The sequence below is a fragment of the Balaenoptera musculus genome, chromosome 2 (assembly GCF_009873245.2).
Source record: "Balaenoptera musculus isolate JJ_BM4_2016_0621 chromosome 2, mBalMus1.pri.v3, whole genome shotgun sequence".
In the NCBI taxonomy this organism is placed as follows: Eukaryota; Metazoa; Chordata; class Mammalia; order Artiodactyla; family Balaenopteridae; genus Balaenoptera; species Balaenoptera musculus.
In genome coordinates, this window is record NC_045786.1 from 158,069,585 (window position 1) to 158,095,324 (window position 25,740).

The 25,740-nt window shown below is 43.4% G+C and overlaps 1 protein-coding gene across 2 annotated transcripts in view; it reads left to right on the forward strand.

Moving 5' to 3' along the window:
• Positions 1-5,929: 5,929 nt before the first annotated feature.
• The window catches only part of FLRT2 (fibronectin leucine rich transmembrane protein 2), a 96,326-nt gene continuing 76,515 nt past the window's right edge, over positions 5,930-25,740 (forward strand). Inside the window, exon 1 of one of the 2 annotated variants that reach the window (XM_036844850.1) lies at positions 5,930-5,974. The gene's annotated coding sequence lies outside the window, so the exon portion shown is untranslated. Of the gene's footprint in view, positions 5,975-9,322; positions 9,418-25,740 lie in introns of those variants that run through there. The other variant, XM_036844849.1, reaches the window with a different exon arrangement.

Genomic DNA, 25,740 nt, shown 5'->3' on the forward strand with positions numbered 1-25,740 from the left:
GTTTCAAGTGGAAAAGGGGAAACATGAAATCCAAGTTGTTCCAACTGAGTAAGCAAATGAGATGACTAAATCCAGAAAACTCAAGCACTGAAATAACCCAGCCATAAGATGAATAAACAAAACAAAACAAAAAAAAAACAAAAAAACTAAACAAATAAAAGAATCACTTGAAAAACTTTAGTTCACCTCTATTAGCTAAGTGGAGGAACTTTGGAAGAAAATTGGCCAACAGAATTTTATAGGAATTTTTTAATGATACAGTGAGAAGATAAGCTAAGAACTCCCTAGGCTGAGATTGTTCATTTTTTGAGTAGTTCAAAGCTTAGTAGCAAACAGTGGTACCAGAAAATATTGTTCAGAGACACTTTGCAGAAACTTAGCAGCTCTGTACGTTGAAGCTCTGAGATAAGGTTACCAGAAAAGCAAAACCTACAACACAAGTAAAACCCATGGCTTAATGTTATACAGAGCAAAATATATCTCACATTAAATTAAACTATGTCCTGGAAAACACTATAATTATATAAATAATGAGAATTTATTCTTACTGTGGAGCTTTGAAATAACTCACCTCATTTATTCTTTATATATCTACTCTGGAAGATAGTTTTGGTTATACTTATTTGATAGAAGAGAAACTGAGTTTTCATGCAGTTAAGTGATTTCCCTAATAACGTGGCAGCAACTTAAAGTATAATACCATCTTCCAAATCCAAGTTCACGGCTGTTGAAACTACACACAACTTAACTGACAGTATATTTGTTCTCATAAAGAGAGTCAGTCTAGAAAACTGTCTCTGACCTTTTAAAGAATGCAATTTTATTTTTCTAATATATTAATAGACAGTGGGAAGTATACAAATATGTGTGCATATATATATATATATATATATATAGTGCATTGAGAAGTTATATACATATATATACATATAAATGTAAATGTATACAAATATATATTCCAATTCAGAATCTCATAAACTCATTCAATTGACTTTGTTTCCTCAGATTAAAATAGCACCTCTGTCTTCATCAGTACTACAGTCAGATATGGAAGGCTCAGTAACATTTTCTACAGTGGTTTTGACCAGGTTTGAATAAATCCCTGGGTAGATCTTTCATCTCTTCTTAAAAAGGCTTAGATCTTTACATCACTCCTATACCCTTGTTAAAAAGGTGTTTCCCTCACTTATTCTTTCCCAGTGCTGTTGGAGAGTGTTTGCTTCAGGTTTTTTACCAGCTTCCTTTTGGAACAGAGAGCAACTGCTTAACAAATGGCAGGTTTATGTAAGGGGAAATCTCCATGGTTTAACATGCTTTTGTTTCCTGTCAGTATGTACCTTCTGTTTTTGTTCACGCATAATCATCTTGTAACTTTCATGGAAAGTCAAAGAAACCAAGGCTTGGAGAAACGGATATTCAAGAAATTACTTCCACACTGATTTCCCATTTCTGGGCCCAAAGAGCTTCCCAGGAGACGGGGAACTCTAGCTGGTACCTGGGGTTGCCGCATGCACAAGGCTGGATATAAAATAAAGCTGCAAAGTCCCCTCTAAAATCAATACCTTGTCAAAAGAGCCTCCTCATCCCTTGGATGAGGTCGTCCCTCTAGAGAGAATCTGATTCAGGGTACTGAAGTATTTTGCATACACCTAAATTGTTATATTTACCTAATGAGTATATAATTATTTGTCTATGTGTCTCCACTAGACTGAGTGTTTTGACAGGATTGGAACTGAGTCTATTCAGCATATGCCTGCTACTTGTTTTGTGTTTTCTACAAATGTCTGTTGGATGAATGGATGAACCACATACTGTAGAATGGTGCTTCAAAATCAGAAGGGTGTTCATTTCAGTGTCTCCGAATCACATGAACCAAGCTGCACTCACAAAAAGGGTGTCACACATTAGGAGTATTTTATACTCATGAGAAAAATGAAAAGCCACTTCTCCCCAGTATGTTAATCATGGATTTCCTTATGATGGTTCTCATCGTAGGAGAAAGAATGCATTTCTCTCTACCTGCTGGAGGAGCTAACTCATGAAGTCAACACATGTATTTGGAGTATTTACCAGGAAAACAGAAAAGTAAGACCAACTCAATTCTTTGAGACACTTAGATCTAGTCCAGAGACAAATATAAAGATAGCTACTGTGGCTTTGAGGGAGAATGAAATGAACACCATACTATCAGAAAACCATGAAAAAAAGAGAGGAGTAAGAAGTCATGAATGTCGTCTTTCCATATGGAAGCTGGAATTCTGAACCAACCACATGTGGCATTGGTTTGGATTGGAAAGGAAAGGGACGTTAGAAAAGAACAGGATTTGGAGAATGACTAGGTTTGGGGACTGTAAAGCATGGAGTAAAGATGGGTTAAAAATACATACCCAAGAGGAGACCGTTGAACACTTTTCTAAGGACATATAATACAGGAGGAATTTCCTGGGAGATTATTCCTGGATGAATTTGATATTTCGGGTGTTTATGAGCTGCCCTAAATACTTATCTTGCGCCTTTAAAAATTCTAAATTCATGAGTGTGGGCAGGAACTAGTAACTCATTTCCAAACAATAGAGTATGGAAATGGGCAAATACTTCTACCGTGGAGAAACCTTGCACACAATACCTTAAGGAGTGATGACTTTTTCATAAGTGATGTCATGCTGATATCTTGTACCACCTGATATGATGTGATGAGAATGACATTCCACCTCCATGGCATTCTTTCCCAAACCCATAATTAAGAGTCTAATCTGGGGTCTAGTCATGAGAAAACATCAAACAAACCCAAACCGAGAGACAAAATACCTGACCATTACTCATTCAAAACTCTCAGGGTCATGAAAAACAGTGAAAGACTCAGAAACTGTCACAGAGCACAGGAGATATGATGGCTAAGGGCAATGTGGTACCCTAGATGAGATCCTGAAACAGAAAAAGGACATTAGTGGAAAAACTGATGAAATAGGAATAAAGTCTGGAGTTTAGTTAGTAGCAATATAACAGTGTTGGTTTCTTCCTTTTGATAAACGTGCCAAGGTAATGTAAGATGATGTTAGGGGAAACTATGTTTAGACTGATGTCATTTTCCTATGTTTTGAAGGCTGGGACTGTGTGATGTAATGATAATACTGTTAGCAATAACAACAACTAAAATTTCTAAAGCGCTTTCACACACACTGACTCACGACCTGACGGTATATAAGGCTGATAGAACGAGTATTTTTATGTCCATTTCATATACGAGTAAACAGTGGCTTGAAGCTGACTTACTCGGGATCAAAATTTTTAGTTCCTTGGGCTTAAACCATGATCTTGTGAATCCAAATCCTATGTTATTTTTACTTTCACCAAGTCAATGTTCATGTGCAAATGGGGAAGGGTACAAGAAACATGGAGAGGGGGGCTAAAGGATTTGAGATGACAGTCAAAGTTCAACTGAAAACTCCACTGAAGATTGAAGTCCTAAGCATAACTAAGCTGACTTTCTGGTTTTTGAAGCTCACAGATTTGCTTTTTGTTTCTCTCCTTCTCTACCCTTCTACATTAGTGATAGTTTCCCTATAAAAATAAAGTAACCTAATTATCACAGTTTTGTGAGTCTGCAAAATTATTATACCCTGGAGACCCTGAGCCACATTCTTTTGCTTCCTCTGGCCCCGCCATCATGCATTTCTAGAGCTGACTCATGGGTCATATGCCTAAGAAATTTGTAACAGTGATTCTGTTCATACATTTGGTGTGATATTTTCCATACTTCATTTTCCTTGTCCTGATTAAATAACTGCACCAATCGTCTTTAATAGGGAGTATCCTCATATGACATTCTCTTCTTATACTTCAGAAACAGCAATAATCTAACATACAAATTCTGTAGATCTGCACCACCCCCTCTCCCTTTCTCAGTCTTATTCATTTTCCCGAAGCATAAAACAGAAAGCACAACCTCAACAGGGTTCCGTTTGCCTTTAAACAAAAATGTATTCTTAAAGATGAAATAGTAATACCGTTATCTCACGTCAAGGTTTCAAAGGAAGAACCTCGTGTAGATACTTATGTACACTTACACACACGAAGTTGGATGTTTAAAAAGCAGGTAGATGAATATTTGTTCTAAAATGTGGTCACCCGTGTTGATTCTGCGGCTTGAGGAGCTATCCCTATGCTTTGCTGCCACCTTGGCAAACTAGAAGGATTTACAACGGAATTCTGCACCCGGCTGGCTGGAAACAGCGTCCCCATTGACTCGGCGGGCTGGCCTGGCTCAGAGAGGCATTTGAAATGGCTATTTTGTAGCAGAGAGAAATTAGAACATCTATCCGGTGGATTTTCTCTATTTAAACATTTTCCCTATTTAAAATAACTCAGGTTCTGCAAGATTCAAGTGTTACTCTCTGAATGATTTTTAAAGGCTCGGTCTTTCTTTAGTTCGAAACGCAGATGGAGAAAGAAGGAATCGGTTGAAGACGTCTGAGTTTGCGCTCTGGGCGACGTTCTGGCTCTTTGGGATATGACGGTGACAGCAGAGGCGTTCTGCTGTCAGTTTTCTCTTGTCTAAGCTTCCATTCTGCGTCCGTGAGATGACTCGCCTCCAACTCCAGTTAACTTCTTGGGAGTCCAGAGCAAGTAGTCGAAGATGTTTACAAAATGCAAAGCATCTGGGTGGCCAAGGCGGAGGAGGCTCATATTCATATTTTCTCTCTCTCTCTCTCTCTCTCTCTCTCGCTCTTTCTCTCTCTCTCAGGAACTGGGGAAATAATGTTTATTAAAATCCAGGCTCTTAAAGTTAACCTGCTGCTTTCAAAGTTGGGACTCAGATATATTTTCTGCATCGTCATTCTTGTTTGTATTTCCCGTTTTTTCCATTCTGAGGATTTCTCTCTCTCCCCCTCCCCCCAGCCCTCACCTATTTCCCCATTCACATCTCAAAAATCCCTCACCTCCCCGCCCTCCCCATCTTCTGGTCTCTTAATCTTATTTGAATATAAGATTATTATATTTGGCTTCTGCAGACACTGGGTGGTGGGCGACTGGGAGGCAACTTTCCTTGCGGTTTCATTTAAATTTGGCGTGAGTGGGTGGGTGCCTTCAACAATTCGTCTCGCACACGCAAAACAGTTAAAAGCTAGAGTTAGAAGGAGCAGAGAGTCCCACAACTTCAAAAGCATCGTCTAGGAAAGGAAGTAATCCGGGGGTCCGGAGGGTGGGGGCGGGGAATAAAGGAATAAAACCCAACTTCGCTGGCAACTCTAATAAATCTGGTAACTGTAGGCAAAAAATAGATTCCGAGGGCTGGGTCTGGTCCGGATGAAACGCTAGGGCTCCTTCCCATGCCGAAGTCTGGCGCTGGAAACCTGCCACTGGTGTCTTGCTACGCGAGTGTCCCCAGAGAGCAACACACCCACTGCAATCGCACGTGAACAAAGCTCTCTCCCCGGGAACCGCCGCCTGCGGTTTCCTGGTCGATTACAGCTTCTCCGGGGAGTGCAGGGCGCACACAGGGTTAAGTTAGTTCCCTCCCTGGTAGGAGGGAGAGGCGGGGGAGGGGAAAAACAGCCTACAGTCTCAGGCTGGGTACCTTGTAGTTAGTTGTACGTTCGAAACCTGTGGCCGTCACTTGCGAGTTTGGCATCTTCCACTGTCACCGAAGAGGAACGGGGGCTCGGAGATGATACCAGTGGCCGCAGTCTGCGAGCCAGGCGCTGCGCGGCTCCCGCCCCGGGGGCGTCTCTGACCCTCGGTCCCGTGAGTCAGGGAGCTGCGAGGCTGCAGCTCCGCGCCCGCCGCCGTGTCCACCGAGCCCGGGGAGCAGGTTGGCAGTTCTCAACGATGGGCAGGAGGGACCTTGGCGGCGACCCCTAAAATAATACCATGCCCCGGGAGCCCCGCTGCTGCCGAGCCAGCTTCTTGCCTTTCCACCTCCCCGACCCTGTCGGATTCGGATGAGCCCACCGAGAGAAGCCGCGGCCTCCAGGTAAAGGGACTGAGGCGCCAGGTGGAGTTTCCAGTAACCGACCTGGCTGCCGCTCAGCGAGCACCACGAGGTTTCTTAAGGGGGATTAGGAATCAGCTGGGGGTGGTCATCGGGGTGGGATGTTTTAGGCTTTATCTTTCATCCATAGAAAGGACAGACTGCTTAACTCGCCCCTGATTTTAGGGAAGGGAAGTCTACTTGCAGGTCGAATCTACCTCCTCTAAGTAGTTTCCTAACTGAGCTCTGGGTCAAAACGCAAATTAGCCAGCCAGCTGGAGCATCGATCCTAAATTGGGATTTCTAGATCCACTAAGCTTGCCTGAATCCAACCTCTCATTTCCCCTGAATGAATGCTAACTTCCAAGAGTAACAATCCCCTAGTCCCCCACCCCTGCGCCCACTCCATCTGCTGTTAATGTCACCAGCGTTATTATCCAGCGGTTGCGTCTAAAACCACCAGCCCGCCCCCTGCCCGCAATCGGGGATCCATTAGTGGCTAAGAAGATGCGGAGGGTGCTGGTTCGTTTTCCTTCGAGTTGGGGAAGGGGTTACTTTTCCCCAAACAAAGTCTTTCTCCAGCCCTACTGGTCTTCAGTAGCCTGGCACTGAGCTCCGGCCTGCGTGTCTTGTAGGCGCGCCAGTGGTGACGGTGAAGGCGGGAGGAGCCCACCAGGCTGAACTGGGATTGCGTTCCCGGCTCCGCGTGCGTGGGGCGCGGGGAGGGGGTGGATAACGCCTCCCAACGCTGGGTTTAGGGGCGAGGCGACAGCAAGGAGCGCGGGAGTGGAGCCTTGCCAGCTGCCACGGAGTCCCAGGGAGGGGTGGGAGCCGCCTGGAAAGATCCCTCCGCCACGCAGACCAGTCCCGGGCTCGTCCTCGCTCTTTCAGCGCTGTCTCGGTCGCTTCTCATTTGTAATCAGGCCCAAGATCAAGGCTGCTAGTTGAGGTGCGGGCACTAACCAGGGAAAGGAAGTATCCGGAAAGAGGGTGACTGGGGCGGGCTGGACCCACACTTGATGCCCGGTAAACTCCTGGAGCGCTTGGGGCTCCGGAAGGCGGCAGCTGCTGGTGGAGGCAGAGGCCACCGTTGCTGGCGTCCCAGGAGCTTTACTCCTGGAACCTCCCAGCAAGATGGCACTCACTGTCAGTCCTGGTTCAATTAACTCCCTTAGCCTCTCCCCCCACCCGATATTCATTAGTCACACACTGAGTTTGGGGAGAAGAGAGGCTTTGCATCTGTAAGTCAAAGCATTTTCCTAGACACCTTCTCAGGATGCAACAGGAGGAGCGACCCGCGGGCACGACCCCGGGTCGTGTGTGCGTGTGTGTGCGCGCGTGTGCCAGCGTGCGTCTCGGGCGTGCGTCTGGGTGGATCCGTGCGTGGTTTGTGTTTGAGAGGCAAATCAAGCGTTTCTCCAAGGCCGCTTAACGCGATTTAGGCGCTCAAAAAACGTGAAGGCGGTAGACACAACGGGGACGCGAAGGAAATAAAAACAATTAGGAAAGTGGTGCCAAGTGACTCAGACTTTGAACTGAGGACGGAGAACTCATCCCGAGCTGGTTGTGGCCACCGCCCCTGCCTAACACTTCTGCCGCGATAACCGAGAGGATCCCTAGGGAGTTGGTCCTAAGCCAGTTTTGAGCTCGCTGGTTGCTTCTCGCCTGGCCCCACCGACGGCGCGTCTCAGCGCAGTCCAGAGCTTGGCGCGAACTCGCTCTCCCTCTTCTGTTCAGATTTAGCCTCTCTCCAGACTTGTTAAAACATGACAGCAACTTACTGGAGGCAGCAGGAGCGGCAATGAAATGAGAGGAGAAAACCAGAAGCTTTTTTTTTTTTTTTTAACCTTTTTCAAGAGAGAGACGTGCACCTAGTTCTCCTTACATTACTCTTTAACCTTTGCAAAAGATTGCGAAGTGGAGACATAGCCTGTATGCAAATCAGGCTTTTTTTTTTTTTCGCTGTCAAACCTGTTTTCTAAATCTCTGAGGCTGAATTTGGTTGTTCGTTGTAATCTATGGGGCAAGTGAACAACGCTCTTTCCACCGGCCAGGGTGAAGGAAGAAAATGGGTGGCTTAAAATAATTATATGAAACTTCGAATTATTTTCCCTATTGAGTTACTTAAGAAGATCCGGGATCAGGGAACTAGTGATGGGGCGGGGGGCAAATCACCAAGGTTGCCTGCATTTTAAATTACGCCATCTTGGTTGAGAGACTTGTGATATATTTCTACCCTCTAATGTGACGTTTCGATCGTTTCTCAGTGTCTAAGTAATAGATCCTCTGGCTTAGATGTACAACCCCGGGCGGGCAGGGGGAAATCAACTTTTGGCGCTCAGATGGTGGCACTATCCTTCAGAGCTGGGGGTGGGAGGGTGCAGGGTAGAGAGAGAGAGGGGAAGGCGTGCACCGTCTGGGTGGCATCCGCGTTGTTAGCCTTGGCGCTCGCGCTGCAACTCTCTTCAGGGAGGACAGGGTTAAAAGCCGAGGCTGACTTTGCCTCTTGGAAAGCTTTGAGTTGCAGCCGCGCCTCCCAAGCATTCTTTAAACCAGAAATGTGGGAGGGGCTCCGAGAGGGAGGGAGTAGGGGAGGGAGGGAGAGAAAGAAGACTCGACGAGGGGAGCGCGCCAGAGCGCGAGGGACCGAGGCAGAGGAGGAGTGCGGGAGCGGCGGAGGAGATCCCGCGCCTTCATTACTGTAAACACCTCCCGGGGGTGTCAGACGGGGTGGGGGTGGGGGCCGCGGCGCCTACATTAGCCGGGCCGGGTTGGGTCGAGGCGGCAGTAAGGTCGGAGCAGCCTCCGCACCCACGCCGGGCCGGCGCAGCCCTCGGAGCGAGCCCCGCAGCCGCCCCCGCGCACCCCGCGCAGCGCCCCACGCCGGGCTCCGCGCGGTCGGCGCACAGGCGTCTGTGGCGCGCGCGCCCGCCCGGCTCTCCGGCTGCCCCCCGGGGTCCTCCGTGTCCGAGGAGCCCCGGCGCTGCGGGGCAGCTTTCCGCCGCCTTCCCGGCTCCCCCGCCTTCTTTCGGGACTCGTGGGCTCTGCCGAGGCAGAGAGGGGGGAGGCAGAGGAGAAGAGGAGGCGGGGGCCGCGGCGGCCGGAGCCGAGAGAAAGTGGCATGCTCGAGCCCTGGAGGCGGAGGTGTTGGAGGACGGGGGAAGACGATGCCGCGGCTCCGTAGGGGAGGAAGGCGAGAGAGAGCGAGGCGAGCGGGGCGCCCGGGCGCCGGCCGGCTGCGGGGAGGCGCGCGCCGCTCTGAGGCTCCGGCCTCCGCATCCCGGCGCCCCGACGCTGCGGGCGACAGGGCCGGGCTCCGGCAGCCGCCTCCTTCGCCGCCGCCGTCACCACCCGGAGGACCGAGCAAAAGTTTGGATCTGGGGGAGGACGCGACGCTGAGCGGTATTACTACCAGGGCTGGAAGGAGACCTCAAGAACCTTCGCAGGTAACGCACACCCCCAACCCTCTCCTTCCCTGCCTGCCCGCTGGGCTCCTGCTCCCTCCTAGCGCCTTTCCAGATCTGGCTGAAAGTAAGAGGGAGGCGAAGTTGAAGATCCCGGGAATGGGCAGCTAGCACGGGGAGATCTACTGGAACGTTATAGCGGGATCGAGGCGCTTCTCTGCGCAGAGTGGGCAGCTGTGCAGGGAGGCGAATGTCGCCCGGGAATGGATGGGAGCCCTCGGCCCCAGCTGGTGCCTCATCTTGTAGCTCGGAGGAAATTTAGAATGCTTATTCAGTGGCTTTTAGTATTCTTCAATCCAGAGAAATGATGCGTAGATTTCACTCACTCCACCTTCACCCTCCCACTCTCTCACCCTTATTTAGTATCTTTTTAAAAATGATACAAACCCACTCTCATTCGCCTGCCCGGTTTAGCTGGTGCAGGAAAGCAAATGGGGGGGGGGTAGTGGGAAAATTTCAAGCAAAGGGGAAAATTTATCCTTCCCCTTTTTAACATCCTAAGAGCCCTCCCTCCCTCCTTGCATTCATCTCTGGCTTCATAAAATAGGAACTTTCGAAGTCACATTTTGATTGAAGGGTGAGATGAAACACGTTAACCATTGGTGGTGTGAATTTGCAGTGATCGTCAGCCTGTGTGAGTGTGTTTAGGGGGCTAGTGGTGTTGCTGAGAGGCCGGTTTTCCTCGGTGGCCTGATGCACCGGGGCTTGGGGGGAGTGAGTGGTCGCGTTTGTGCACTAAGGCGGGGGCAGCGGAGAGAAAACAGTCACGTTTCCTGGGCAGCAGCCTTCCTTAACGCTAATAAAATAGCTCCTGCGTTTCACTCTGAGAGCAAAAAGGTTTCAGCCTCAACTCCCCGACGTCCCCTTTCCCCCAGTCGAGTTTGAGTTTCGAAGCAGCTCAACGTTTGCTGCTCTGTCTTCTTTATTATGATCATTATTTATTCACCTGGAAACTCATCGTGGCGTCTCTCGTAAATGGAAATCAGTCTCCAAGAGCTTCTGATTAATTTTAGTGGAGGAAATCTTTTGTAAAGCTTACAGTAAGTTAATCAAGTGCAAGGCACAAATCTGTGTAAATGCTCACGCAGGAGTGCAAGGTGCTGATTAGATTTCTTTACATGCTGCATTTGCTGTGCAAAGCCTGTTCTAAATGGGAGCTATTGCTCCCCGCTCAGCTGGGAGACTCTTTAATCACCCAGGGTCAGGGAGCTTTGGGGCATGTCCACTCGCTCACAGGCTTATTGCTAAATTTATTATGTCTAACTTCTCCCAGGCAAAAGGTAATATGAAGGCTACCTTCCATATCGGGACCGATATTGTCTGTGGACTTAGCGGTATGACTTTATTACATCTCCAAAGAAAGGATCCCCCAGATATTTTGAGGTAAATAGAATGCAGGTTGGCATTTGTCCAGGCATGTATTTGGTTTTTGCAGTATGAATCAGTGTGAATGTAAAATTTTAGATCAGTATCTGAAGTGTTAGAACTGGACTTTTTTTTTTTTTTTTTAAATCACTGAGCAACATGCGCCAGATACATAAGATCGACAGGCCACCATGTTAGATGAGAATCAATCTTTGGGTAATCAATCTTTCATGCATAGCATGAAAAGTTGCTTATTTTCCCACAGTGTCACTAGTCCGCGAAATACAACTTTTCTTCCTCGCCTCATCAGAAATCTCAAAACCATTTATGGATTTTTAATAATCACAGGTGACAGTGCAACACCATACTGTCATGTTGAGCTGCAAATATCTGTGACTGGAGGAGGCTGGAAGATGAAATTTCAAACATTAGTCCATGCCTCTGGCAGCAGGTACAAGAAATTGTAAAAAGACTTGAGCTAGCTGTACTGTAGCAGACCTATTACAAACCTAGCATGGAAGGAATGCTGGTTTTTAAAAAAATGCCTGTGTCTTAACACTTCAGTAGTTTCATTGCAGTTTTAGAAATTCCAGGGGATGCTTTTTACAGAAGAAGTAGATTCCCAAATGACACCATGCTGGGCTGCCTTGGGTTTCCCAAAGCAGGCATGGTTTTTCCTGTATGCTAGGTTTCAGATGATGTGCTCTTATCCGAGTTTGAGTTTGACTTTGACCGCCTGGATCTAATTTGAACCTCCTCTGATACTCGTTACATTTATATTCTGGCCTGCTGGAGAGTTTGATTTAGGATTTAGACATATCTCCCCAAAGCAATCCTATATCTTCCCAGTTTGAAGCTGTGGTTTCAAGAAAGGCTCAAGTATGTACAAGTGCAGAAGCCTTATTCTGTAGAGAACCAGTGTGAGCATCTGATCTGTCTGACTCTTCAGCTTTGTACTCACTCTACAAGGAAGAATCACCACTTCTGCGGTCCCTAGTGTCTGAAGGTAAAAACCAGCAAGGGTGCCGGGTGGCTCTCGGTTTTGCTCTACTTAGAAGATTCGAAAAAGGTCAAGGTGATGTAATCTTATTTCTATTCCGGTTAGACCTTTCTGGATAACCATCTTTTGGTATCTTTCATTTCAATTCAAGTTCATTTTTCACTAGATTACTAACTTTGTGGTTTCTGCCACAGTGATTCAAATTCAGGCCATTAGTGACCTCTGTCTGTGAGAAGTGAGCACTCATTGTTTTTCTTCTCATCAGAGTCGACAGATTATGTGTGTGTGTGCGGGGGAGGACCCAACAGCTCTGTAGTTCTCTCTGAGTATTTAGATTTTTGAACTTGATATTTCTAATACAGAGTTCAGAATGGGTAATGATATTTAACAACGGTAATAAAAATGTTACAGGCTAATAGGCCACTAAATGGTTATTCCATACAGCATTGACAATGTGATCAACATAAATAAAACACCAGTGCTGTCCACTGCCAATAAAGGGATAGCACAGTCAGGTAGACTAATGTTTCGAGACTCACAATACTGCTGGATGTAAGTGAAATTTTATTGCCCTGAAGTGCTTATGTAACAAGGGAAACTTGAGACAAGCCCAGAACATACATGTGGGATCTAGACTTCACAGTAGCAGTGCATGTATGTCTTTTTAAGTTCAGCTGTGCTTCTACTGTGAATTTATGGTCCAGATCAAGGGCGAGGTGGGGTGTGAGAAGGGTGTCTATAAACAGATGGTCTTTTAAGGAGACTTTTTAAAATCTGATTCCTAATCCAGCTTTGTCTTCTGAGCGTTTTCAAATTAAAATTTCCATTTGAGTTGATTATCCTAAATGGTAATTGAAGGCAAAGTTTGCTGGCTTTCTTAGGTGGGCGGATACCATTATCTGGCATTTTCCAGATGGCTTTTGATCGCGTGGTATTTGGGAATATAGAATTTTTAGGAGGCTTTCTCTTCCCTTGGGCAGGTTTTATGCCAGAGACATTTAAAAAGACCAATTATTATTATTATTATTATTATTATTATTACTAAACTTAAACAACTATTATAACACCCCAACTTTTTTACTTTTCCCTACCCTCCACAAATTGCTTTGCTTTTTTTTAAGTTATATTTTTCTTCTAAAACTACATGTTGGGGCTAGGAGTAAGGCTATCAGTATCTTTTTACTCCTTTCAGCAATATGACCTCCAACTAAATACTTGTTTATAGTAAAACATACACAGGTAAACATCAAGGACCATTTTAAGACAGAGATTCTTTTCAAGGTTTGAAATATGTTTCTTTTTAAAGGACTATGACACAAATATTGTAATAAAAATATCCTGTGTTCCAATGAATACAGAGACTTATTTCAGTCGCATGGAACAGTAAAACACTGTATTGGCAAAATAATCAGCAGTATTTTCAGTACATGGTCAAAATCTGTTAGAACCTTCATGGGTTTTTTTTTTTTTCCCCTTGGTGAATTTCGCATCTACTGGTCTTTTTGGTTTTCTTTGATTCTTTCTAATGTGGCTCTTTGAAGTGATTCAAAATTAAACAGTAGCTACTTTTCTCGGGAAATTCATCATGTTATGTTCAGGATTCCAGAGGAGTTAATGATGCAGAAAAAGTCCTGTAAAACGTCTTTCTAAAAGAAGTCCTTCTCTTGCAGGCTTCCCACTTACTGGCCTCCTGTAGCATTTGCAGTGAATTGGAACTCTGTTATTTATTTATTTTTCAAATACCACCTCTAACTTAATTTAATGTGGGATGTGTTTCTGCAGAAGCGTACAGCACCATGTGCTGTCCGAACAAAGCAGTGTCATTTACGGATCTGTCATAGGAAAGGTCAAAGAAAATATCCTTGTATAATTTGGGAGGTCAAAAGGCCACATTCATGATTCTTAAATACCGATCAATTGTTCTGCGGATACTCAATAAGGGCACACATTTTTCTGGCAGTTTAGTGGTTGAAGACCTCAGCCGTTTTTTTGAGGCATTCACAAAATAAATCTCAGATGCTCTTACCCGTTCAGCGCTCATTAGAACTGGGCAGTTTTTCTCACTTTCTTCCCAGGTTGCTTTTAAGGGAATGTGCGAGAAACTTGGCAAAAAGTCCTCTGTTCCCCTCAGTTCACAGGTTGTGTGCTGTATTTCAGTTCTCTTTATTAGAGCTTTCAACACACAGATAAAAGAATCTTCCAGCTGAACCTTTTAAGAACCTGAGGGCTTTTGGATTTAAACCCATCGAAAAATATCAGGTCTCCAAGTTCATCGATACTATTAGGCCTCAGAACACTGAAAGCTCCTTCCACAGGGGGTGAAAGAACAGTGGCTTCTAAAATTGGTTCACGAATATATGGTCCATTGAAGTCAACAGAGGTCACAGGGCTGAATGGAAAACATTAGACTTATATCAGCCCCGAAATAGGCCCACGTGCTGGTGTCACTCTTAGCCCCAGCTGCCCGTGGGTGTCACTTTCATGAAAATCCAGTGTCAGAATAACCTCTATGGTAGTTTTCTCTCCCACTTTTCTCCAGAGCTTCGACTCGAATATTTTGAAGAAGGAAATCATGCAGGAACTTGTAATGTTCCTCATAGATATTAGATAAAGAAACGCTGAAGGTTAAGGGAGTAGATTGGATAAACATTTGACATAGTGGTTCCAGAAAATTCTGTGTAGGCCCTGAGGGATGACATTGACTTTAAATCACATTCCTCTTGATCATTCACCCCCCCCCTCCTCTGTTATGTTTTTCAGTTCTCACATACAGTATTTCATTTATTCCTCAAAACTGCCTCTTCTGTGAGTTGGTCTGAGAAAGCCCCACTCGCCTGGCTTCTTATTGGGTAACAGGAGCCGGGAGGAAGTTGAAGGCTACCTAAGGCTGCACAGAGCCCTCCTTTAAACCATTCGACTTTGTACAAAATCATGAACATTACATTTAATAACATAGATGCTGAATTCTCTGATACAGTTTAGAAGTTTCCTTCTTTACGAACTCACCTAAAATGATCGGAGTTGGATTTCTTAAATTAAAACTGTAAAGAATCTTGCGATTGTGTAAATATTTTGATTTTAAAATAACACTTCACTGTCTCTCCCCCATTATCCTAGAGGCATGTTTGCTTGTTAGGATGGGGGTAATTTTATGAGGTCGGCTTTGTGATTTGGGACTTTTACTGCGATGGGGAATGAGAAATAGGGAGGCTGTTTTGGAGGAAAGAGAAGATGTATTTATAGAAAGAAAACCTGCATTCTCATGTCAGCACACTCCTTTCTACACTGATGACCTTGGACAAATTACTTCATCTTCTGGAGACTTAATTTCCTCTCTACAGAGTTCAACAGCGTTGTTATGGGGTCAGATAAGATTAATGTGTGTGAAAATACCTTGATAATAATTCAGTGTTATATTCCCGTAAAGAGGCATTATTCAAATTGATAACATTTATCACTGCAAGACTGTCAGGTGCTAGGATAGTTCTAGGTTTTATGTAAATAGAAGGGTAACCAAGACAGAGTGCCCTGCCCTCCAGGAGCTTTTGTTTTTGTGAGTGTTCTGGGTACCACCCAACCAGTAAAGTGTCTGGTGGTCCTCTACATCACTCCCTCCTTTCATTTAATGGTGCATGATCTTCTTCCGTGGTGAGTTGGGCACAAGGGCCAAACTTTCCTTCCTTGACAGCTTGGCTTGACATTGGAAACTGAATTTATCACATGATGGATTCCACTGGGGATCTTTTGGGAAGGAACCGTCAACATTCCCTGAAGTAAGGTTGCTTCTTTTTGGATGGCTTTATACTTTAGCCATCCAAATGAACCTTTTGCGAAAACACAGCCATTACTAGAATATATGATGATTTTTCAGACTTTTGTTTTGCAAAATAAGGCAGGCCAGTGCAAAAGACTGTCAGTAGTTTGGAAGCCTCCTGAGCCCATTACCAATAATTGGCCTCATTTATTAAGAAACAACACAGACTCCAAAGCTGGGCCTTATTTTGACTTGTGAGTGTCACAAAGCCCTTGTGGGACAGTTCTTCACAACTTATTTCTTCATATATTGTTCAGTTGTATTTTTATAATTGTCAAACCGGAGACACTTTTAATTTTAAATGTTCCAAGAGTTGAGCATGTTTATTTTACTTCCCTGATTTGTATACATGTAGGCCTCTGTAAAGGTTAAGGTTTAATTGTTTTAAAGTTACTTAATTGAAGCCTGCAGAAAACACACATATGCGAAGTATGTATTTATAGAACGTATGATTAGGTCATGATTCTTGATCAGAAGAGAATATTCCTATCAGTGATTTGAATGTGTGACAGTCTGGATCTAACAGTGTTCCTTTTAGTTCTGGATTTTCTATTTGCCAGAGTTCTGATGCTTGCTTTTTTCTTTTTTAAGTTGATCAGCATTTTAGTAGTACCTTGTAAAGGACCTGGCCACAGAACTATATTTTTACATGACAAATTATTTTCATAGTTTAAAAAAATTAGTATGAATACCTTTTGTTCTGGCAGTGCCAAATGATATAATATTTGAAGAAAAAATGTTTGCTGCTACTCTGAAGAGTTCTGCTAACAACATGAGAAGAACCTGTGGGTACATATGGGGGAGGTAGTATATGTTTGTGTGCGTCTTTGAAATGCACAGACAAATCTAAGGCTTAGATACTGTGGGATGGGAGCACTACTTTACCCTTATGCTAGGTGGTGCTAATTTAGCCCAGATGCCCCTAATATAATAGAGCAATGAGATAACCCAACTTATTTTTGGTTGGAGACTTTCACTTCCAAATAGGTCCCAGGGAAACTCTAAATAGATAAACACACACGTTGTAACGAGGGTCTATACTTTTGTGTGAATGGCGTGGTACTTATGAGGAGATATTATTCTTGTAGAGGCAGAAGGTATACATCCGATGATGAAGAAAGCTTTTTCATACATTCAGGAGATAATTTTTGCCACTTACCATGTACCAGGCATAGAGTAAGAGTGGAGAGGCAAACATTGGTAATGCAGGATCCCTCCACGGAGGCAACCCAGGCTGGTGAGGAGAGAGGAAGACTTAAAACCTATCTGCATGGCAGTTTCATCCATGATTGAAGACAGTGCCAGGAGCACAGAGTATTCATGAAAAGAGCTTTACATTTGGAGAGAGAGAGTCTCGGGTTCTAATGCTGCCTCTGTCCCTTGTTAATTATGTAAACTTGGGCACACCTTAAAAATATCTTTGAGTCTTTGTCTCCTCAAGTGGAAAAATGGAAGGAAATTCTTTCTAGTCACAGAGCTGTTCTTCTGAGGATTGAGATAATTATGTAAAATGTCTGCCTGTCTGGCACACAGTAGAGGCTTAATAAATGCTGACTGCAGATCCTTCTCTCTCTGAAATGATAATGATTCCATTATGTTACTCTCCCCCTCTACACATACCTCTGCATTTCCCTGGAATCCCAAAGAAGGCTTTTGACCCTTTGAACCTGTTCATTAACAGGATACAGCTTCTGCAGAAGACAATTTCGTTTTTTATGCACGTAACAGAGCATGAGGGGACAGCAAAGGAAAGCGCTCTCCACATAGTGGCAGAATGGGCTCATGGCTAGTGGGATACAGTGTGGGCTGATGGTGTGAGAGGGCACAGAGGGAAGGGACGGAGGGCAGAAAAGAGGTCTCAGTTTGGGGAATCAGAAGGTGGTGTCAGCTGGGTCCTGCCTGACTTGCAATGTTTTTGGTCATTGAAAGCATAGCCTTTGGCACCCCGCCCCCCCATTCACCTCCATGCCCCCTTCCAGGGTGACAGTACCTGCAGCTTGCAACAAGCCCCATGTCTAGGACTGTGACCCTGGACACAGTGAGCCAAGGTTATGATGCCTCTGCCAGTCTACGGAGATTTTTTTATCAGAATGCATTTTAAACACTTGCTTCACACAATCCATCTCGCACATGACTCTTGGCAGAGTCAAGAAGATATTTTATTGTAGAAGATTAACATGTAAATCATTGCTCTGTTTATATAATGCTTATTCTGTGCTTACAGAATGATTATACCTTGCTTGTGTAATGGTAGAGGCTCGAATCAGAATGATGCTCTTGGGTTATCATTTCCGTGTGGAAGGATTTCTTTCAGAAAGCCATTTTCAATTAATTTAAGTAAAGGAGCTTCTTACTACTTCTGTGTGAGACACTCCTGAACAGCACTCAAAGACACTGCTCAAATACACAATGCTGGGGTTATTTTTCAGTTATCATTATGATTACATGTATATATAGTATAATTTTTGCATTCTACTGAGCAGTTGAGACTTGGTTCTTTTTTTTTTTTAGCACTATGAATCTGTAAATTGATGTAGAAAGGTTATATTTAAGATGTTAGGAACCCCCAGCTTCCAAGTTTGGAAACACAGAAGGTTTTCCTGTTAAAATCACATCATATATATGCAACACATATACATATAATCAATCACATTGGAGAAGAGAAGCAGGCACTAGAGTGTATTCTGCAAGCTCTTCACTTCTTAGTAAGTAGCTTTAGAACCAACATTCCACCCCACATAAAACAATAAGACCTTGTTTTGCTTCTTTAGAACATGTAAGAGAGATTAAAATTCTTTGGGAAATGGTTTAAAATATATTTTTTTTTTACCCAAATAGGTAAGGAACTAGTCAAATAGTGCTGACAGCAATGGAATTTAAAGCTCAATTCTCATAATCTCTGAGTCCCAAAAGAATGCAAGGCAGACATCCATTCAAGTCACAAGCTTGTAACTGGGGATTTGACAAAGGTTGATTTTTTACCATGTGCCAGGCACCATGCTAAGTTTTGTTCTGAGCATTTGGGATACTCTTTCAAAGAAGACCTCATCCCTCCTCCCCAGGAAATCTAATGGATTGACCTAGAATTGCCCTTTTCCAAACTAGACTCATCCATCTGAATGAACTGAAGGAGCTGGTTAAAAATCCGTGTTTCTGGGCCTGAGGCCTGGAGATCCCGATATTTTAAGTCTGTGATGAAGACTGGGAATGTGGATGTTCAAAAGTTCCTGGGATTGGAGATCACTCACTGATAATTTTTAGAATTTTTTCCGACCCAGAGACTCCGTGGTTTTATAGTTGTCTGGTTTAGAGTAACTTGTGAATTTGTGAAAGTATTTTTCCCATATATTTTGCCCCATAGGAACTATTGCTCCATTTAACCCAACTCTTCTAGGGGAACCTTCTGAGGGACCAGATGTCAGGGCTGGTTTCACTCTTGGTAGCCACAGCCTCCTGTGTGGTTTCTCCACCATCTGTCTGTACCATTCTTGGTGACCCTGGAGTTAATCCCCTAAGAAAGCAAATCACATTACAATACTAGTCCTATGATTTGGATTTCCTGTCCCCCTGGATAAAGCCCATCCAAACATGTTTTCATGACACGTGAGATCCATGACAATCTGGGTCCCAAGCATCACTCAGACCTCATTCTCCAGCACCCATCCTCAGCACCCATGCTCCAAAGATGGTAAGGCCTCTTGATAGTTAGCCTTCCCCATGCTGTTCACCCTTTACATAGAATATTACCTGCTCACTCTCCATTTGGCAAACTCTTTTCCTTTAAGACACACAGGAATGACACATTCCCTCCCAGTCAAAATTAGTCATTACTTTCTCTGGGCTTCTAGAGTATTTTGTTTGTCACCTTATTAGTTCCCTGTTGGTGTTGTATTGTAACGTGTCTGTCTCTCCCAGTAGACCCAAAAACCTTGGCTCATTCATCCCATCTCCCTGGTACTAACGATAGTGCTCAATGCCCCAGGTTCTGCATACATGTAATTGAATGAATAAGTACATAATTGTGCTGGAAAATTCTGGAAAACAAGAAGATTCATAATCTAGTGATAGGGGCTGCTTCCTCAGAAGTGCTTTCCATACTTATAGATTGGTGGCTCAATGGGGAAAAAATACAACCACCACCATTCTGCCTTACTGTAAGAAGGTTTGTCAGGCAAAAGGCTTTTGGTTAACCCAACCCTGATCAACATCAAGCTCTCCAAACCTCACATGAGGCAGTTTCAAATGCCACACTCAAAGGTCTGTTTAAAGAAGGAATAATTTTGCTTGATGAAGTATCTCTCTTGGCACCGAGTAAAACCATCAGTTAAGTAGATGTTCACGCAGATGTGGTTTCCATAAAATGAGAAATTTAACTTACAGTGTTAACTTTGTGTCTCTTTCCTGGCAGAATTAAAGAGAGCAAAGCAAAGAACTTGTGACAGTGCTGTGCGTTTGCCCTCTTTTTCATGTTGTTGCTCTTCGTTTTTGTTTTGTTTATTTTATCTTAGGCACATTATTTCCTGATGGCGATATCTGAGGAATGAGGGCCCTCCAGAGAGGAGAAAAGAAGACTAGGAATCATAGATCGTTAGTCACTCTGTCTCCACAAAGCAGGATCCACCCTAGTCCTCATGATTTGCACAGTGAATGCAGCAAAGTACATGCGAAGGTTGCAACAGATTCTAAACTTGCATGGTTTAATGTGATCACGGTAGTGACAGAAGTTGGACTTCAAGTCCTTGTTGGCCAAGAGACAATTTGAACACCTTGCTGCATTTATGGTAGACTATCGATTGACGGACAGAGAGGACTTGCTTGCAGGTGGGGGTGGTGTATGCACATATAAACACACTCTGGTCCCTCTTCCCCCTTTTTTAGCAAAATTTTCAGTGGCTAAAAGAGTAGAAGATAATGGAGCACATTTTGATATGCCCACACCTTAACCCTTGGTCCCTTCTGGGCTGTCTATATACTGGCAACACTTTCCATGCCAATAGGCGACCCATGGATGACCTAAGATGACTTTTTTTTTTAAATTAATTAATTAATTAATTAATTATTTTTGGCTGTGTTGGGTCTTCATTTCTGTGCAAGGGTTTTCTCTAGTTGCGGCAAGCGGGGGCCACTCTTCATCACTGTGCGCGGGCCTCTCACTATTGCGGCCTCTCTTGTTGGGAGCACAGGCTCCAGACGCGCAGGCTCAGTAGTTGTGGCTCGCGGGCCTTGTTGCTCCGCGACATGTGGGATCCTCCCAGACCAGGGCTCGAACCCGTGTCCCCTGCATTGGCAGGCAGATTCTCAACCACTGCGCCACCAGGGAAGCCCCTGAGATGACTTTTGATAAAGCACTCTGCTTGAGTTCTAGGGGCTAAGCACAACCCCCCCCCACCCCAAGGATTTAAAGGGTTAATTTATGGGGCTGTTTAGAAACAATACGCTTTCCTGATTCTTGAATCATGCTGGGTATCAGTAAGGCCACACTCTCATCTAGGGAGATTAATAATAATAATAATAGTAGTAGTAATAATAATTAACAGGGGTAATTGTATTGATTATACAATTAATTTAGGATGCTGCTTATGCAGTTCATGTATATTATCATGTTTAAATATTCACAAAAACCCCGTATAAGATGTTCTGTTTAGAAATACTGCTAATAACCCCAGTTTACACACAGGGCAACTGAAGTAGAGCGAATTGCGTCAGATTGCTTATCTTATTTTGTAACTGCAGTTAATTAGTTTTGTAGGATAGGTGAGCACTAGGTAATTTCCAAAATCCACTCTGAATTTATTTTTCCAGGCCTTAAAATCAAATTCCGGGATGATTGCTCACTGTGCCCTAGGCAACATGTGGTCCAGCTTTCCATATTTGACTTTTTAATAGGTAACTATCTAAGAAGTCATTATTTGCTCTTTGCCATTTTTGAGTGAAAGCAGTTCTTGGGTCTGTCCGTGCATTTCTATAAAATGGGAAGAGAGAAGAGTCATTAATTAGAAAATAAAGTGTGACAACTTCTAGCATGTTTTCAGTACTAATGAAAGTCTGTGGTAAGTACCTAGTGATTAAGGAGTCAGTTATCGGAGAGCAGGCTCTCCATTTCTTGTCTTTACCCTTTTACCAGCACTACTAATACATAGTTAGATGGACTGATTTGAGATGCACCTCTTTTTCCCTGTGGAGGTGATAATGGACAATGGAATGGCCAAAGGGCAGATAATAACATAGAGAGAGAGGTTTCTGAGAGAGCCTGGAAATGACTGACAATTGACTGTGCTATAAATAGATCAGATTCTCTCCTTTTCTAAATCTATGTGATTGCTCAGGTGGTAGACCCTGTTGGGTGAAAAAATGACCCAGAGGTGGTCTGGGAAAGGCTGTTGCATGTTGATAATTTGAACATAAGCCCAGCGCTTACAAGTCATCACCCAGTTGAATTTGATTTTTGACCATCCCTCTTTTTTCACCCTTTCTGCTGATGTCCTCATCTCTGCATGTATTCTCGTTGCATTTTATGAATATGCAATTATTTGTCCTTCCTAGTTCTGTATAAATATTCTTAATTCTGTCTAAATTAAGTGATCCATTGCTTAATTCTTTCATTTCCCTGTAGGCAGCTAGACCATGGCTGCTGTTGTTTCTATGTTCTTTTGTCACCACATGCCCACCATCTGTCATGAGACTTCTGTGGATGGGGTGGCATAAGATGATTTCTGAGTTGGGTCAGTTTGGATGGGCTCGTGGATGGGGTGATTTATGAAAGCATGCTCTGCCCAGGTGTGACAGCAGTTTGATAAGCGGCTCCCCAGCTCCAGGGCCACATGCAAACGCCAGCTCTGTTTGGCCCTCTGGTGAATGCTGTGTTATTTCTGTCTATGGCAGAAATTTTACCTAATGCTTTGTGTCCACTATCTGTGAGCTCACTTAAGGTGAAGGCCTTGCCCAACAAATATTTGAGGAGCTAACTTGAACCAAAGCATTTGCTCTCTGCAGTTTGCAGCTGAGAAGTGATCAGGCCACGTGGAAGAAACTGAAACATACCAGTGTCAGTCTTGCTGGAAATGGCTGCCTGGTCTCTGGACCATGCACGGACCTATAAAGGATCAGCCTGCGACCCAGGGTCACTCTTCCCTCTCCACTTGGAGTGGTGGACTCACTTGGATTTTGTTGGAATTCAATGTCAGTATGTCATTTTAAACAAAGTCTCACTCTGTTTAATTCATATGTCTTTATTAAACATGATCCGCTGTCTAGAACCACTGCTTTGAGTCATCTTTGATTACTCCCTTTCACTCTCTTTCAACTGTTCTGTCACTAGTTTTATGCATCTTTCAAAAATTCTGTCCTTCTTGCCCTTTCAGTTAAACCCAGGTATGTCTTTCCTCCCCTGACTTGCACACCACAGCTGCTCTTCCTCATTTTCAGGCAGATGCTACCGCTTTCCATTATTCACAGGGCCAAGCCTAAACTTTTAAGCTTGACACTCAAGGCCATTCTTTCCTTCCGTGGCTTTCCTTTATCTTCCCAAAGAAAGTTAATCTTCTCCTCTGAACTAAATGTAGGGTGGGCCCTCACTTTTATCTTTATAATAGTCTCGTTGTGGTGTAAAATTTTACCTGGCGCTTTGTGTCCACTGTCTGTGAGCTCCTTTAGGGAGAAGGCCATGCCCAGTAAATGTTTGAGGAGCTCCACTGAACTCAGGTATCTGACTCCAACCTACCTCTGAAACTTACAGCACAAGTCTCTATCTCCATCAACATATACTACTTCCCATCATTTTCAATACTGAGCAAATTAATATTAACAAAAGTTTGCAGAAATAACTCATGAATTTGAATTTCAAAGTTATCTAATAGAAGCTTCCCTTGTTCCCTCTGTGGAACACTTTGTCAAAGCAGTGCACTCTTACTTTGAAAACAGGAAGGTAGAACATTCCAACAGCACCATGAACCCTCTGTTTATATTTGTAAAATCTGTAGTCTTTCCAGACCTCTAAGCAAGAGCAAATAGAAATAATCAGAGGCATTAGACTTGATTATGTTGAGCTGGATTCTTATAACTGAGGCTGGATAGCCAAAATTAGTGGTGTGCTGGTTTATACTGAATGATGCTTGCAATATTGCAGAACCACAGACTGCAGCTTGCTGGAATCTTTGAAGACATCTGGATGTTTTGAAAAATGCAACAATCACATGCTTTTTATTATCTCCGTAATCGTATTATTTCAAAAAGGGAGCTGCGTAACAACAGAGGGTGGGTGTAGTAGGAAGGCCATGGAGTTTGCATTCACATGGATGGCTTTGAATCTGGTTCTGCCGCAACCTGCTAGGGTAACTTGAGCATGTTTCTTCGTCTTGGGTCTACTTCCTCCATTTTTAAATGGAGGAAAAATAATATGCATCTCACAGGATCACTGTGACAAATAGATTAGGTGATGCCTGACACACATAAAGTACTAGTAAGCCTTGGCTCTCCTTCCTTTTGCACTCCAACTTGGAATAATATGAGTGCTGTGGTTTATAAATGGCTATTTTTTTCCTGCATAGATAAGGCAGTTCTGTAATACTGTGTCACTGTTTCCCTAAAGGATCTCTCTGTGGGACAACACTGCCTCTTGCCCAATTTCTCCATAACAGTATTTATGTCTGGGGTCCAGAAGAGGAAACAGTGTCTTAGAAATAGTTATCACTCTGTCTCAATTAGGACACTCACTGTTGAAGATCTCTTAGAAACACTTTGCTTCTGGGAAAAAAAGAAATCTCTCCAGCAGTCTTATCGTCTCAAAAACAGTGGGTATCATGGATTATTAGAAAATAATTACTCAAAGAGAGTGCTCTTAAAAACAACTGCCCACCGAGGAGTCTGGCTTATCAACAGGCAAAAAAAGATTTTTTCTACTAAATTTTAGCTTGTCACTATAAACATGAAAATAGCAACGCTCGGAATATATTCTGTGGGGACAATGCAGGGAGTGTTTTCACTAGGTGAAATTCTCAAGGAAGAGCTTCTAAGAATGAACATTAACTCTTCAAGAACCCCAGGGAATGACTATTAGGAAACAGGTAAACAACAAAATGAAAGCTATTACAAAGAGGGAAGCAAAACAGGCAAATCAAGTAAATAATTTTATTGTGGACCACATTGTGGAAAATATGATGGGATGTGAGGCACATTTCATTTAACATGAATGACTAATGTGATTATAATTGGCTAATGCATATGTTTTCTTTTTCAGCGTAATATTAGTGTCATCCAGAGCTATGAAGGTGTTTTTCATATCAAAACCCCACAGCCATGAGAAATTATATTCGTAGACTTATTTTCTGGTAAAAAGTCAATGTTGTTTCAGCTTCACTTAGATTTCAGTTTAAAGGCTTGTCTGCAGTCTGAAAATACATGTTAGCAGATACAGAAGGATCTATACAACATGACTTTTTTTTTTTTTTACCCTTAAAAACCAGTATCAGAGCTTATGCTTGATTGTATTTTTCTTTGTGTGGAAATCTTGATCTTCTTGTATAAAATACTTTGGAAGTTTGGAAGGGATCTCATGGGAGAATTGTAGCATTTCCTTCATCAGCGATTTTTCAGATAACATGAATAATTATCCTGATGGTTTAGCTTAAATTTGGTCTCCGATGGCAGGCGTGCAAACAAGCTGGCTTGTCACTGCCCACTCTCGTTTCATGATTCTTTATTTCTAGATCATTAATGGGATTTCTATGAAAATATATAGCAAATAGATTCCTGAAGAAATGAGTATTCAGATGATTATTTATCCTTAAGTGACAGAGAGACTTGTAAATAACGGAATGTTGAGAGAAATCTCTAATTTCATTTAATGGTAGCTTGGCTGTGATTGTGACTCCACCTTTTTACCAGAACTCCTAACAAGAAGATGAAAGGATTGCAATTTCAAGTCCCATATTTCTTTTGCTCTTCAAGATTTAGAGCACGTTGCTGATGGAGGAGTGCTAGTTGGTATCTGTGAAATGTGCTGAACAGGACCATTAGGCCATAATTGAAATGATATAAGGAACGGGATTGTTTGGAAAAATTAGGAAATGGAGGTAGACTGGAAGCTTAAGAGGAGCGCGGACATGCCGCTGGTAGAGATAAGCTTCTA